The sequence below is a fragment of the Amblyomma mixtum genome, chromosome 2 (assembly GCF_055824585.1).
Source record: "Amblyomma mixtum isolate Tamu chromosome 2, ASM5582458v1, whole genome shotgun sequence".
Lineage (NCBI taxonomy): Eukaryota > Metazoa > Arthropoda > Arachnida > Ixodida > Ixodidae > Amblyomma > Amblyomma mixtum.
The window spans coordinates 44,014,989-44,028,372 of record NC_143013.1 but is presented as its reverse complement, the minus strand read 5'-3'; the positions used below and the strand labels follow the sequence as shown (position 1 = coordinate 44,028,372).

Genomic DNA, 13,384 nt, shown 5'->3' with positions numbered 1-13,384 from the left:
GCATTACATGGAAGGGGGTTGTGCAGGAAGCAAATTTACCGCCCTGAACATAGAAATGTAATACATATACAAAAGCAGATTACAAAAATATGAAGAAACAAACTTGCTTAAAAGTAACAACAAAAATGCAAAATCGATCCTACGCACAAATTGGCCTTCCCTAGTGATAATTTGCAAAAAAAAAAGAAAACTTCAGTTTCTTATTTAAGGCGTCATGGTTTTATGTGGGAATGATGTCTTCTGGTAATTTGTTTCAGTGATGGATCGCGAGAAATAACGGTGAATGAGTAAAAGGTAGCTACGTGCAAACGTGGGCTCAATTTTGAAGGGATCTTCTAAACAGGGAAATATACGGTGGGCTGGGCTGATAGCGCATGAAGCGAATGAGGAGTGATTGTATACGGTCTGCGAGAATGGGATAATAGAGCTAAAGAACGAAGCCGCAGGTGCCCCACAAAGGATGCCCTCCAGCGAATGACCTCGATCGATTTTCACGACGCGGTGGTTAATCCGATTAGTACGAGGTCATTCCCCTTTCATTTCATACTCCCTGCGACTTCATGCTAGCTGGCCCAAGGGGATCGGTCAAGGTGGAGAATCGGTCGACGCCATTGGCTGGAGGGGCTCTTCTGGGGGGCGTCTGCCGTTGTTCTTGAGTTCTATCCGACAATAGTAACCTAGCCCGGCAGATGGTGTTATTCAATAGTAACCTCTTTTCAAGTGATTATAAGCTTAGCAATGCTTTGATGACAGTTATGCTTGAATGACGTGAGTAGTTTATAGTTATAAATCTAGCTGTTTTATTCCGCTGCAACTACAGTTTGTAGTGCATTTGATACGGATTCCAAATTAAAGGTGCATATTCTGTTTATCGCCGCCGCAGTGGCTCAGCGGTTATGGTGCTCGGCTGCTGACCCAAAAGACGCGGGTTCGATCCCGGCCGCGGCGGCTAGAATTTCTTTGGAGGAGAAATTCTAGAGGCCCGTGTACTGTGCGATGTCAGTGCACGTTAAAGAACCCCAGGTGGTCGAAATTTCCGGAGCCCTCCACTACGGCGTCTCTCATAGCCTTAGTCGCTTTGGGACGTTAAACCCCATAAACAAACTGTTGTGTCCCCTTATTGCTTTTGTGTGTGTGCGCCCCCTCCTAACGACCACTCGCATTCCCCTCCTAACGACAGTTCGCATCCTCCTCCTAACGACCACTCAATCCTCCTCCTAACGACACTTGCCCCTCGTCGCACGCTGTCACCAGATGCCCCCCCACGGTGCGCCCCCGCACCCTCCTCCTGTTTTGGGAAGCCACTCCCTCCCGTGGACGCTTCTCCGCTCCCTCCTTTCTTCGGGCGGCCAGTTCGGCTCCTGCCTCGGTCGACGCTGGTCGCACCCTCATCGGCTTTAAATAAACGAAGTCTTAAAGTACCGTGTGCGTCTTTCGCTGCATTCAACACAGCGACCGGACACGACAGTGGCGACGAGAAAGTGGATTCGACCCGCGCTACGCAACGCTATTGACAAGCCATGGCTACGCGAGGGTTTCCCAATCAGATACCAGAGTTCAACGGCTCATCGTGGTCATCGTGGGTTGGACGCCTTCAGTTCTACTTTGAAGCTAACAACATCACAGACCCAGCCTTGAAGAGGGCCAACCTGCTGACGCTGTGCGGGGAGCAGACCTACGATACTGTCTACGCCCTTATTCAGCCAAGCACACCAGCGGCAGTGTCTTACGACGACATCGTAAAAGCGCTGCAAAAGCACTACGACCCAAGGCCATCCGAGGTCTACAGCCGGGCTCGCTTCCAACGACGAGATCAACTGGGAGGAGAAACTGTGAGCGCCTACGTAGCCGCGCTCAAGAAGCTCGCTGCCGACTGCAATTTTGGAACGCTGTCGACAACAGCTACCGGGCAGGAGGGAGACGCAGCTTCTTCTGCTAACACCACCATGCTTCCCTTGGACGTGATGTTACGCGACAGATTTGTGTGCGGACTGAGTGACGAGTCACTGCAGCAGCGCCTGTTCGCTGAGAAGGACCTCACATTCAGCAAAGCTTACGACATCGCCGTTCGAGCGGAGAGCGCCGGTCACCAGCAGAGAGGGATTCGCCGGAACACCGAGCCGGTACACCAGACAAGCAACCAGGTGCGCAAGCCTTCTGTTGTTGTAAAATCGGTCAAAAAGGCACAACGCTGCTGGCGGTGTGACGACCAACACAACCCCCAGGGATGTCGATTCCAGTCAGCCACGTGTAATTTTTGCCACAAGCGAGGGCATATCGAAAGAGCATGCATTACGAAACGGAGACTTGCCAAGATAAAGTCACCTTCCCAGCCTAATCACAGCGTCAACGCCTCAGAGAATACGCCGCTATCTGATCTCCATGGAGCAACATCAGCAACACCATCTGTGTTGTACGACCTGAACACCATGAATCTCGGCACGCGACCGAAGATTTTTACAGAAGTAAGCGTACATCACCAGCTGATTAAGTTCGAGGTGGACTCCGGCGCAGCCTGTACTCTGATCAGTGAGGACACGTTCCGAACTTCATGGCCATCTGACGCACCCGCCCTGCAACAAGACGACACGCACCTGCGAACGTGGTCAGGACAGAATCTGCCACTATTGGGCTCTGCCAACGTGCAGGTTAACTACAACGGCCAGACCCATACGCTACCTCTGCTTGTTGTGAAGGGCACAGGATCAAGCCTTCTTGGGAGAAACTGGTTTTCTCCACTAGGCGTGATGATATGCGGCATACACCAGACGCCGAGCCAGAACATGGTTGGTAAACATCAAAACGCCGATGCGCTAAGCCGTCTGCCACTAGACGCAACTGTTGACGAACCATTTCCACCAGGAGACGTTCTGATGTTCGAAGCACTGCCAGAACCTCCGCTTACAGCAGGCACAGTTGCAGCATCTACGCAGAAGTGCGCAGCTCTCCGGCTAGTTTACACAGCTGTTCAACAAGGCAACGTGCATAAACTCAAAGGGGACAACTTCGACGCTTACCGCAGGCGAGCTACAGAGTTGAGCACCCATCGCGGCTGCATCATATTTGGGTCCCGAGTTGTGATGCCGAGAGAACTACGCGCACAAGCTATGTCTCTCATCCACGCCGGACATCGGGGCATCGTTGCAATGAAAAAGTGTGCCAGAAGCTACATGTGGTGGCCTGGCATTGACAACGACATCGAAACAGTGGTGCGAGAATGCAAGCCTTGCCAGAGCAGCCGGAGCGCCCCGCCGAAAGCTCCTGTCCCAGAATGGGAAAAGCCAGACACACCATGGCACACACTGCACATTGATTTTGCAGGACCAATTGAGGGCTGCACTTTCCTTGTGGTCGTAGATGCCTACACAAAGTGGCTTGAGATAAGGCAAATGGGACAGACGACTTCGGCAGCAGTCATTGACAACCTCCGATCACTATTTGCAACGTTCGGCCTGCCGCGCAAGGTAGTGTCGGACAACGGAACACCGTTTGTGTCTGCGGAGATCCTCAAGTTTTATCGCGACAACGGGATCTCATCAGTTACATCGGCCCCCTACCACCCAGCGACAAACGGACAAGCCGAGCGCTACGTAGCCGAGCTAAAACGCGCCCTTGAAAGAGATCAGACAGGCTCGCTGCAGCGCCGCCTTGCGCGCTTTCTCTTCAAGCAGCACACGACGGTTCAGAGCACAACAGGCGAGACCCCCTCGAAAATGATGTTCGAGCGTGAAATGCGAACCCAGCTCACAGCCATCCTCCCCGAGCCAAAGGCAGAGACGTTCCGGGAAGAAAAAGCAATTCCGCGCTGCGGCACGCTTAATGAGGGGCAGCGCGTCCTCGCCCGACAGTTTCTGAAAAAGCCACGCTGGGAGGAAGCTACAATTGTCAGACGCGTAGGCCTGCGCTCTTGGCTCGTCAACATACATGGCACAGTAGCACGCCGACATCTCAACCAGCTGCGTAGATTTACGACGCCGTCTGAGAGCTGTCCGCCAGCGGAGAGAGCACGTGCACCATCTTCCCACATAGCCTGGCACCCCTTCCCGGAAGAAGAGACTTCGCCCAGGACAGACCCAGGAGACACAGCGAACAACAGCCAGCCTACAAGTGTTTCTCCCCCGAGCGCACAAAGCCAGCGCGCCTCCACGCGTGAGCGCCGACCCCCTGCACGATACCAGGCAACTTTCTAAGGGGGAAGGAAGTGTTGTGTCCCCTTATTGCTTTTGTGTGTGTGCGCCCCCTCCTAACGACCACTCGCATTCCCCTCCTAACGACAGTTCGCATCCTCCTCCTAACGACCACTCAATCCTCCTCCTAACGACACTTGCCCCTCGTCGCACGCTGTCACCAGATGCCCCCCCACGGTGCGCCCCCGCACCCTCCTCCTGTTCTGGGAAGCCACTCCCTCCCGTGGACGCTTCTCAGCTCCCTCCTTTCTTCGGGCGGCCAGTTCGGCTCCTGCCTCGGTCGACGCTGGTCGCACCCTCATCGGCTTTAAATAAACGAAGTCTTAAAGTACCGTGTGCGTCTTTCGCTGCATTCAACACAGCGACCGGACACGACACAAACCAACCATATTCTGTTTATCAAGGATGCTAAAAAGTTTAGTGGTAGGGTTAGCTTGGTGCAGTTAACATCTGATCAAACCAAGTATGCTAAATGATTTTTTCTTACGAATGCATCGAGATGGTTCCTCCATGTTAAATCAGAAGATGACACCTAGGTATTTAACTCGAAACATTCTCAATGGGCTTATGCTATTCATAGAGAAACATTGTTTTTGACTTAGATTTGGTGTTGGTACGATATGCAGGGTTTATCGTTCTGAAGCTGAGCGTGGGTTATGAGAAACAGCGCAATAGAGGGTTCGGGATTAATTTCGACCGTGGGGCTTCTTTAAAGTGGGTTGACACCGCACGAGCCTTTTTAAAATTTCGTTTTCAGTCAGAACAGAAATCGACTTCTCTCTCGTTCCACAGCAGAACGTCTTAACCACTGCATACCTTTTCGGGACCTTCCTTAGCGTGAATTAAGTCGTGGTTGGAGAGAAAAAAAAAAAGACGAACTAAATTTTGACCTATTTTGCTCGGAGATACGGCAGGTTAGCGCTCTGCACATTGCACGCACCGAACAATTACGATAAGGAGTCGAAGATGTAGGGACAAGACACAGCCCTGTTTATTCTACGTTGCTTGAGGCAGTTGGCAAGGGACAGATGAGTTAATTGTTCAAGCGGGACATCCCATATTCGATCGAGATTCGCAGCTGATTCAGACCCTTGGCAGGATGAAAGGCACTCGTAAAAAAGTCAAGATAGCACATTTCTTTTCACCCAACGGAATCTGGAATTAGCCCACATCGAGCTTCACGCCGGGTGACGTGATTGCTCGCGATTAGTTACGGAATGAAATGTGTTGAACAGCTTCGAGTCGCTCTCTGTAATATGAGAGTAACATCGACTCCAGTTACGTTCCTCAGCGAGCACGGCTCCAGGCGGTCAAGAAAAAAGTACCGCAGTGCGCCTTCATGCGCGACTTTGGACAATGGCGTGAAAACTGAACCTGACTCCAAAAGGATGTGTCGCAAATTTGGTTAGAGCCCGTTATGCGTCCTTCTACACAAACTACGAATTAAGTCATGTTGGGCCTCTTTTGAAATGTGTTTATTACATATTTGTTTTCCCTCTTACGTTCATGTTCTTCTTCCGCGTAATTTTGAAAACACTGAGTACGAGTGCTATTCAGAACATACATTAAAAGCAAAAAATTATGGCTGAAACCGGGCAAGGTCTAAGGTTACGCAAGGTTAGGTCTAATAGAAATATTAGACCTAAACTCGAGTACGCCAGTCCCATCTGGAATCCACGTCAAATATACCTAACAAATGCACTCGAATCAGTTCAAAACCACGCCATTCGCTTCGTTCATTCTGCATTTTCATATACGATCAGCGTTTCATTTCTAAAGAATAATTCCGGTCTCGAAAGCCTCGAAGCTCGCTGTCGCGTCGCCTGCATGTGTTTGCTCCACAAGTTTTTCCATAGCACTCTGAAGCAAACACCTTACCTTTCTCATCCGACCCGCATATCTCACCGCACTGCACACCCGTTTCAGATCGCCCGGCCTCTATCGCGTACTGCAACTTTTTCAGGTTCCTTTTTTCCCCGCAACATTGTTGACTGGAATGCCCTCCCCGCCGATGTTGCCGCCATCACGTGCCCATCTACATTCTCATCTGCTGAAACCACTGGTGTCGTACTGCAATGGCATGTATTTATTATTGTTGAATAATATAACCCACCTCTTATGTAATACCACCTGAAGGGGGTCTTTAAGGTGAATAGAGTGAAGTGAAGTGAAGTGAAGTGAAGTGAAGTGAAAACTCACAGCTGCACTGGTGTGTCGATTGGGCAGCACGCAACAAAGGCATGTTTCCGGTGCGCGTGGCATGGGGAGCATAGCGTCCCAAAGCTTCGCGTGGTCTATGAAAGGCGTCATAGTGGAGGGTTCGGGATTTATATCAACCACATCCGGGGTTTTCTAACGTGCGCTCACATTGCGTTCCCGCTTTCCGTCTACGTCGAAATCCTGTCTGCGCGGCCGAGAATCCATTCCACGACCTCGTGGCTCAGTAGCAAACACAAGCAACGGTGCACTAATATGCTGTGGAATAAGCGCTTTAATCTGATTCTGTTAAGAGCTAACTTCTATTTTTTGCTTTTGCACTCCTGGTTGTTTTTTTTTTTCATTTCTCAGATTTCGCGCTCCACTGTGGGCAAAGACGACCCGATCTTAAATGTGTGTTGATATACTTCAGTGTTTCGACATGTTTCTCTAGCCAGCAAGTGATACTGACGCACGATGAAGCTGCGAAAAAAAAAAAACGAACAAGCTCACAGCACGGCTACGAGTCCGCAATGCGAATGTTCAACACTGGCTGACTTGGGGGAAGGAAGGCATTTTAAAAAAAATATTTTGCATGCGGGAGGTGGAGAGTGCTCATGTGTTCGATGTCCTTTTCGGCAAACTGGGCTACCACAATCATCTGCAGTGGCTCCGACCCACTGCCTCTTATTTATGCCGTGGTGCTCATAACAGCTGGGTTACTATTTCGTTGATTTTACTTAGGTACAGCTCGGTTACTATTTCGTTGATTTTGCATAGATTTTTTAGAGTCATATGTTGGAGGAATGAAATTGGAGATTTCCAGGGGAGGGCGGGGAATGTGTTTTTTTTCGAGTGACCTACGCCGTAAAACCGGAACAAAGTCTTTTAGCAGCTAACGCAGTAAAAAAACTGCAGGAAACAGCAGTAGAGGCGCCTCGAGATTGTACGTGACAGAGTAAATAAACACGGTGAGCGCATTAGCTGGTATATACGTCCAATAAAACGGAGGCATTCACTTACCCACGCCACCTTCCCTAGCAGTGCGTGGTTACAACTGCCGAACGCACGCGGTGGAAACCCATGATCCGCCTGCAGATTGTAAATAAGGCGGAAGCCGACGTCTAAGCAGGCAGCCACCACTCTCCACGCAAAACAGTATACCGCCAGCCAGTCGAAATTACCGAACCACATCTGACGCACAGTCGCTCCCGCGACATGCCGCAGGTTGTTGTTAACTCCGCGCGTGGTACTTCGAGTGGGCCACAACATAGCAGCGGCGCCGCTTCCACGCCTGTCCCATCGCAATCTGTCGGGTCATCTCACGCGGCAAACGTCCGCCCCGGCCAGCTCCTCAAAGAGGCGCGTCCTGCGCATCCATACTGCCGCGGCGAATCGTTTCGCACCGAGCACGTGTACTCGCGTTTCTCACTTTTTATTTTTCTGCCAGCCGGCGTGGCGGCAACCGTCGAGAAACGACGACGAGTGACAAGCGGTCGCGGGAGCGGCGGCTGTGAGCGCCGGCGGAAAGGACGCTGCGTCAGCTTCGGACGGGCTCGCCGCGTGGCCTGTTTCCCTGAGGAAAGCCCGGTCGCCGGCCAGAGACAATGCCGGAGAAAGTGCCGCAGCTACCGCCGGCCGGCTGCCGCAACGCTTTGGCCAACCATACTCGCTCACCATTCGCCGGCCTCTTCTCCCACCTCCTCGGAACGCAGGTAGCGAGCAGACCTCCCCCCTCCTTTCGCTCTCCAGTGCGTGGCGCCAGCGTGAGTGAATAAAACAATGCCACGCCGCTTCCCTCTCGAACGAGTGATGGCACCGGTGATGACCCGGCGAGGGAGAAGGCCGTGCCGGCACCCACCTCGTATAAAACCGCCCATGGCCCCCGCTTGACACCTCAGTTCTCTTTTAGCCATCCTCGGGCGCATCTTCATCTTCTCCTCTGTGGTGGCGACGAACGCGGAGCTCTTTGGCTCTGACGCGCAGCGGACTCCCCCCCAACGTGCGCCTCCTTCGTAGTCCACCGTCGCCAGCGGCTCCAGGTGAGTCCCGGTCTGTCCGGGCCCGCTCCGAGGACACGTGGTGTGCAAGGAAGCTCCAGGATACGCGAAAACTCACACACGCCCCCCTCCCTTCGTCCACGCAACAGCGCCGGTTTGGATATCGCACGCGACGCCTTCTCCCTTTCGCTCGACCGGACATGCGACGGTTCGCGCCCTGTCCCGCTCTCGTGGATACGGGATTTGGAAGTGCCTCGGTCACCCGTGCGGCTTCGAGTCGACGGCTTTTGGGAGTGCTGCGGTGGCCACGAACGGCACACTACGGGCTTGGCAGGGGAAGGACGTAGGCGGAGAATAATCTAGCACCATGCCGGCCGCAACTAATATATCTTGAAGTGAAATATACTTCATTTTACCTACGGGGACTCGAAAAGAGCTATCCCAGGAGTGGGAGAGAAAAAGACTGCAGTAACAGTGTGATAACAGCAGCGAGGTAAACAAGTTTGACAGCCTAAGAGCATTGATATAATGAACATCGGATGTAGCAGTTACGGAGGGCAGGGGCGACAGCAGTCTCTGGTTTGATGGAATTCGAGGCTGGGTTTCACCGGCAAGATTGGTTCCGATATTCAGTTGTTCGGGGAACAGAAAGCTTTACTTGAAGGCATCAGTGCGTGAGCAGTAAGGAATGATATCTGCGTCTGATTCTTGTAGACAGCACCAGTGGCGGATACAGTTGCAGTAGTACGACGCGAGGAGTAGGCTAGTTGGTTTGAGTTGAAGTTTAAAGCACTCAATGTGGCATCGCTCACAAAGAGAGCTGAAGCGAAAATTTTTAGTATCTGCTTTTTCTTGTGGTCAGAAGTGTGTCTTGTGTATTTTTGTGTAATTTTGTGTAATTCTCCCGGTTGACAACTATAGAAAAGCTGAGCAGCGTTCACCTATGTGCAGCCTCGTCTTTTAAGAAAGCTGAACGCATTAGACTTAATGCCAGGGAGACATTATGAGGTATGGGGCCAGTGAGTACGAATTCTCGTATGGAACAACGAAAATTGAACAATTCGCAACTAATTATGAGTCATTTTCTCATTTTTCGTGGAACAGTGAAGCGCTAGACTGCCAGGGAACTGGACCACAGCTCAGGTCGGATCTCCGGTAGCTTTTGTGTCCAGGGCAAAATATATTAACAAAACGCGAAAATAATGCCGGCCGTACGCTGTGCACATCGGCAGCTCCGTTCTGCAAACACTAACAAGGCATGCACGCAAACGGACACCGGCCTGGTTTCCTAAAAGAAATGAGAGCGCAAGCGCAGACCGGGACTCCAGTTCCAGACGCGCAAAGTTTCGGAATTATGAGGCGACGTGCGTTAATCATCTTGAGAATGAAAAGAAAATGCTCTATGCCTGCAAGCTTCTTGGGAATGCTTTCGAGCTTCACTAATAACGAAACTTCGTCGACAAGGCGTCCGCGCTCGAGTTGATGCGCTGCTCAAAAACAACCGCATAGCGCGTTCTCCTCTTCCTTTCTGTGTTCCTGAAACGTCCGCAACGCCCTCTCGCTGAGGTTCCGCGCGTCAGCTGACAACGCGAATCGCGGAAGAGGAGGCACCTCGGGACACGACTCCACCACGACGTAGTGCGCAGCCACAAACAGCGCGCCCTCTTCCCCTCGCAGGCAAACGGGGCGCCGTATATTATCCGCGGTCAGCGTGTATATAAGCGCGCGTTCCGCGCGCGCCTCACATTCGCGGCAGGCAGCAACAATGGCCTAGCCTACAGCTGGCCGCCGCTGACCCTAATTTAGCCTTCGCCCCTCAGGGAAGCCACCCCCCTCAACGATGCCGCGCGTCCTCCTCGGAGCGGCCGCTTCCTCCGCGTACGCGCCGCAATTTGGCGGCGACCCCGCGCGATGGACACGAAAAAAAGCCGCGCCGCTGCCTCCGCTTCCCATAAGCGACGCGCATTCGGCCGGCCAGGAAAAGGACGTCTTCTTCTCAATTGGCTTCCCCGCGCGCTGGTTGGTGCCAGAAGAAAACCGAACGGACCAGCAATCACCACAGGTGCGCGTGTTTGGGTGTTCATGTGTGTGTTTATCGGTGTACAGCAAACGCCCCACGGGAGAGATCAAAGCGTGCCGGAAGAAGGTGAGGTGGCCGGAAGGAAACACGCTAGATAAATAGAGGGGTCCGGCAGATGGGTCTGAATAATGCTCCGGTACGGCGTGCACGTACTTCCTTGGATACGTACGTTCCATTTGCCAATGCGCATGCGCTATATGCAAGAAATACCTGAGTCTCGTTAGTGCAGAGGCGTCGAGCGCATCCACACGTGGAAAGCTGTACGAGGACAAGATTCACTGCCCACGATGCCACTTCAGTTCGGCATTACAGCGGTGGTCTTTCATGCGGTCATAAGTACACCGCAATACCACCCGACTGTCGAATAAACAGCCGTAACCGGCACGCACTTTACGCGCATGTGCGTACTTTCACCCGTTTCGCTGCTTCGTTTCTCCACGAGCCACTTGGCGGCTGTTTCTTTGACACTGAGGTGATACTGCAAAAGAACTGGCCAGGTATACATGGAGCTACATGTATTGCATGTATGTATGGAGCTACATGTATGCAATTAGACGTTCCTTCTCTCGGAGATAAATTTTACCTCATTAAGATGGACGTGCGAAGGAACGTACGGATAAACGAACCGCGACAGGGGACTAGTGTTCATGGCACGCTGCAAAAAAAAAAAAAAAAAAAAAGATAAATTAAGAACTATGCCGTAGAAACACTGCATAGGCCGAGAGTGTAGAAACTGAAGAATTATTGACTTGCGAAAAATAGTGTTCTTATTGTTCCGCCAAGTTATTACCATTTCATACCTATTCTAATTCTGTTTTTTTTTTACTTTTTTCTTTCACGCATTCAGCCAGTGAATAGTAGCCAGCCGGAGAAGTCTTGCTTAGGTTGACCTTTTGAATGATCGTATATTCCGCCTCCATCACCATTTCCCTAAAAATAATTTTTTAGGAAAACGTCTATAAATGAACTCTTGCTCTCAGCTGCCCTTTTCTGGTGAAAGCATAATGGTGGATTGGTCCCTGTGGAGATTTATTGCAGTGTTTGCCGCTATATTTATCTCCATTCAATTTGCCTTCGCTTCTCATGTCCCCCTTTGCCACGTCATTTTTTTATTTGTGAAATTTTGAACAAAAGTGATGCGCCGGAAGTGGATGAGCCGGAAGATGCGCCATCTGTATCGTAAAATATATGAAAAGAGAAGCAACAGACGTCAAAACCATGAGCTTCCTTAATTTCACCCCTAATTGTCAGTGCCTAGCCGGGAGCCTCAGTGTAATGCGTGTCGGAGAAAGGTTCCTTGAGCAGAAAACAAATCAGAGCAAGAGCGATGCCTTGAAGGTGGTCACATTATACTTCGCATAACACTTCGCAGCTCAAGCTGACAACCTTGCATATTCTATTTGGACACTGTATCCAATAAAATCGCTTCGTAGTGCAGCCGAACACGGCATTGTAAAACAGCAACTCCACATTGTAAAATTTGTGCAGTCGCAGTGATGAAGACCTGGTAAAGCTTGTCAACTTCATTTGAATTGAATTGAAGTGTTCCATATATTTGCGTCGCGAGTGTCGTAACCACTTGACAGTCACATTCTGAACTACTATAAGGGGGTACGGATCCGCTATCCGCCGCCTCATCCTGATCTAAATCAACTAGAGGCAGTGTATTGGCGAAGATTGCAGACAGGAACATTCCCAAACCTGCATATCCTTAGCAAGATTTACCCGACGCAATATCGGGACACTTGCCCGTGGTGTGGTAGCAAACCATCGTTGTACCACATCACGTGGGAATGCAGTAAAAACGACAACTTTCGCAAAGACCCGAGTGCAGAACAGTGGGAGAGCCGGCTCTCCAGCGGCGATCTGGGTTGCCAACAAGGTCTAATCCAGCACGCCCAACGAGCAGCGAAGCTCAGCGGAGCCCTGGAATAGGGGCACCGACCCTGTGAGAAGAAGGAAGATGGACCTCTTCTTTCTCGTCTGCTACTAGCGCCTTTCTAGAGCAATTAAAGTCTTTCCTACCTACCTACCTACCTGACGAACTCTTCAGTGCAGCTCGGTAAGCTCTCGGATAATTTGTCGCTGCTTTCACAACTCCTCGCATCGATACGTTTCTAGAGGATGATCAACGTATGCGCCCTTTTCCTTACCGTCCTGTTGTGTAGAGGTCACCTTGTCACCCTTACTGAAAGGTGCGAGGGGGAGTGAGAGCTTTTGTAGAGCGCGAACTTGACTGATATTTCTTCACAGCGTTTCTTTTTGCTTGCGAATACGCTTCCTTAGAATTAGACGTACAAAGATAAAGGTGAACACAAGAATATCTCTCCCGTCGCACGACCGACAACAGGAACCTTGCTAGTACAATGGTAGAGAGGAGAAAGTTAAGATGAAAGGAACTCCTTGTACGCATCCTTGAGTGTTCACACCTCTCGCCATACATGTGCGCAGAACAAGAAGGCTTACTTCATGGAGAAGGAAACGCGTTTAATTGATGCGAGCTCGCAAAAGCGCGTCAGGCTTTCTCCTTTTTACCACAGCTCTGCATGTATACGTTATACCTTCACTGCAAACAAAGCGTTTCTCAGCGCGGCGGCGTCAACGTCCATCACATGTACTCAGAATAGCCCATTCATGTCGATCACACGGCCGGTGACCCGTGTAAAAGCCCTGCAGGCGCGATAAGATCGGCACACAGGCCAGCGCCGTCGACAACGTGCTAACAGGTTTAGAAAGGTCGCGGCGTGCTCGAGAAGCATACAGAGGCCTCTTCCACGCTCGTATATGGAGGCCTTCGTAGCACGCATTTCTTTACTTTTTTGTGGGCGTTTTATTCACGTAGACCTCAAGCGGAGCTGAGGCCGTTTTCACGGAGCATGACGCCGGTATTCAGAATGCTCGACAGGACCTCGGTGGAGTGC

The 13,384-nt window shown here is 51.2% G+C and overlaps 1 protein-coding gene across 3 annotated transcripts in view; it reads left to right on the top strand.

Moving 5' to 3' along the window:
• LOC149359165 (uncharacterized) overlaps positions 1 to 13,384 on the top strand; it is an 80,319-nt gene that overhangs the window by 35,482 nt on the left and 31,453 nt on the right. The window contains exon 1 of one of the 3 annotated variants that reach the window (XM_089568988.1): positions 8,306 to 8,425. The exons of the other annotated variants lie outside the window; for them this stretch is intronic. The gene's annotated coding sequence lies outside the window, so the exon portion shown is untranslated. Of the gene's footprint in view, positions 1 to 8,305; positions 8,426 to 13,384 lie in introns of those variants that run through there. 3 annotated transcript variants of the gene reach the window in all.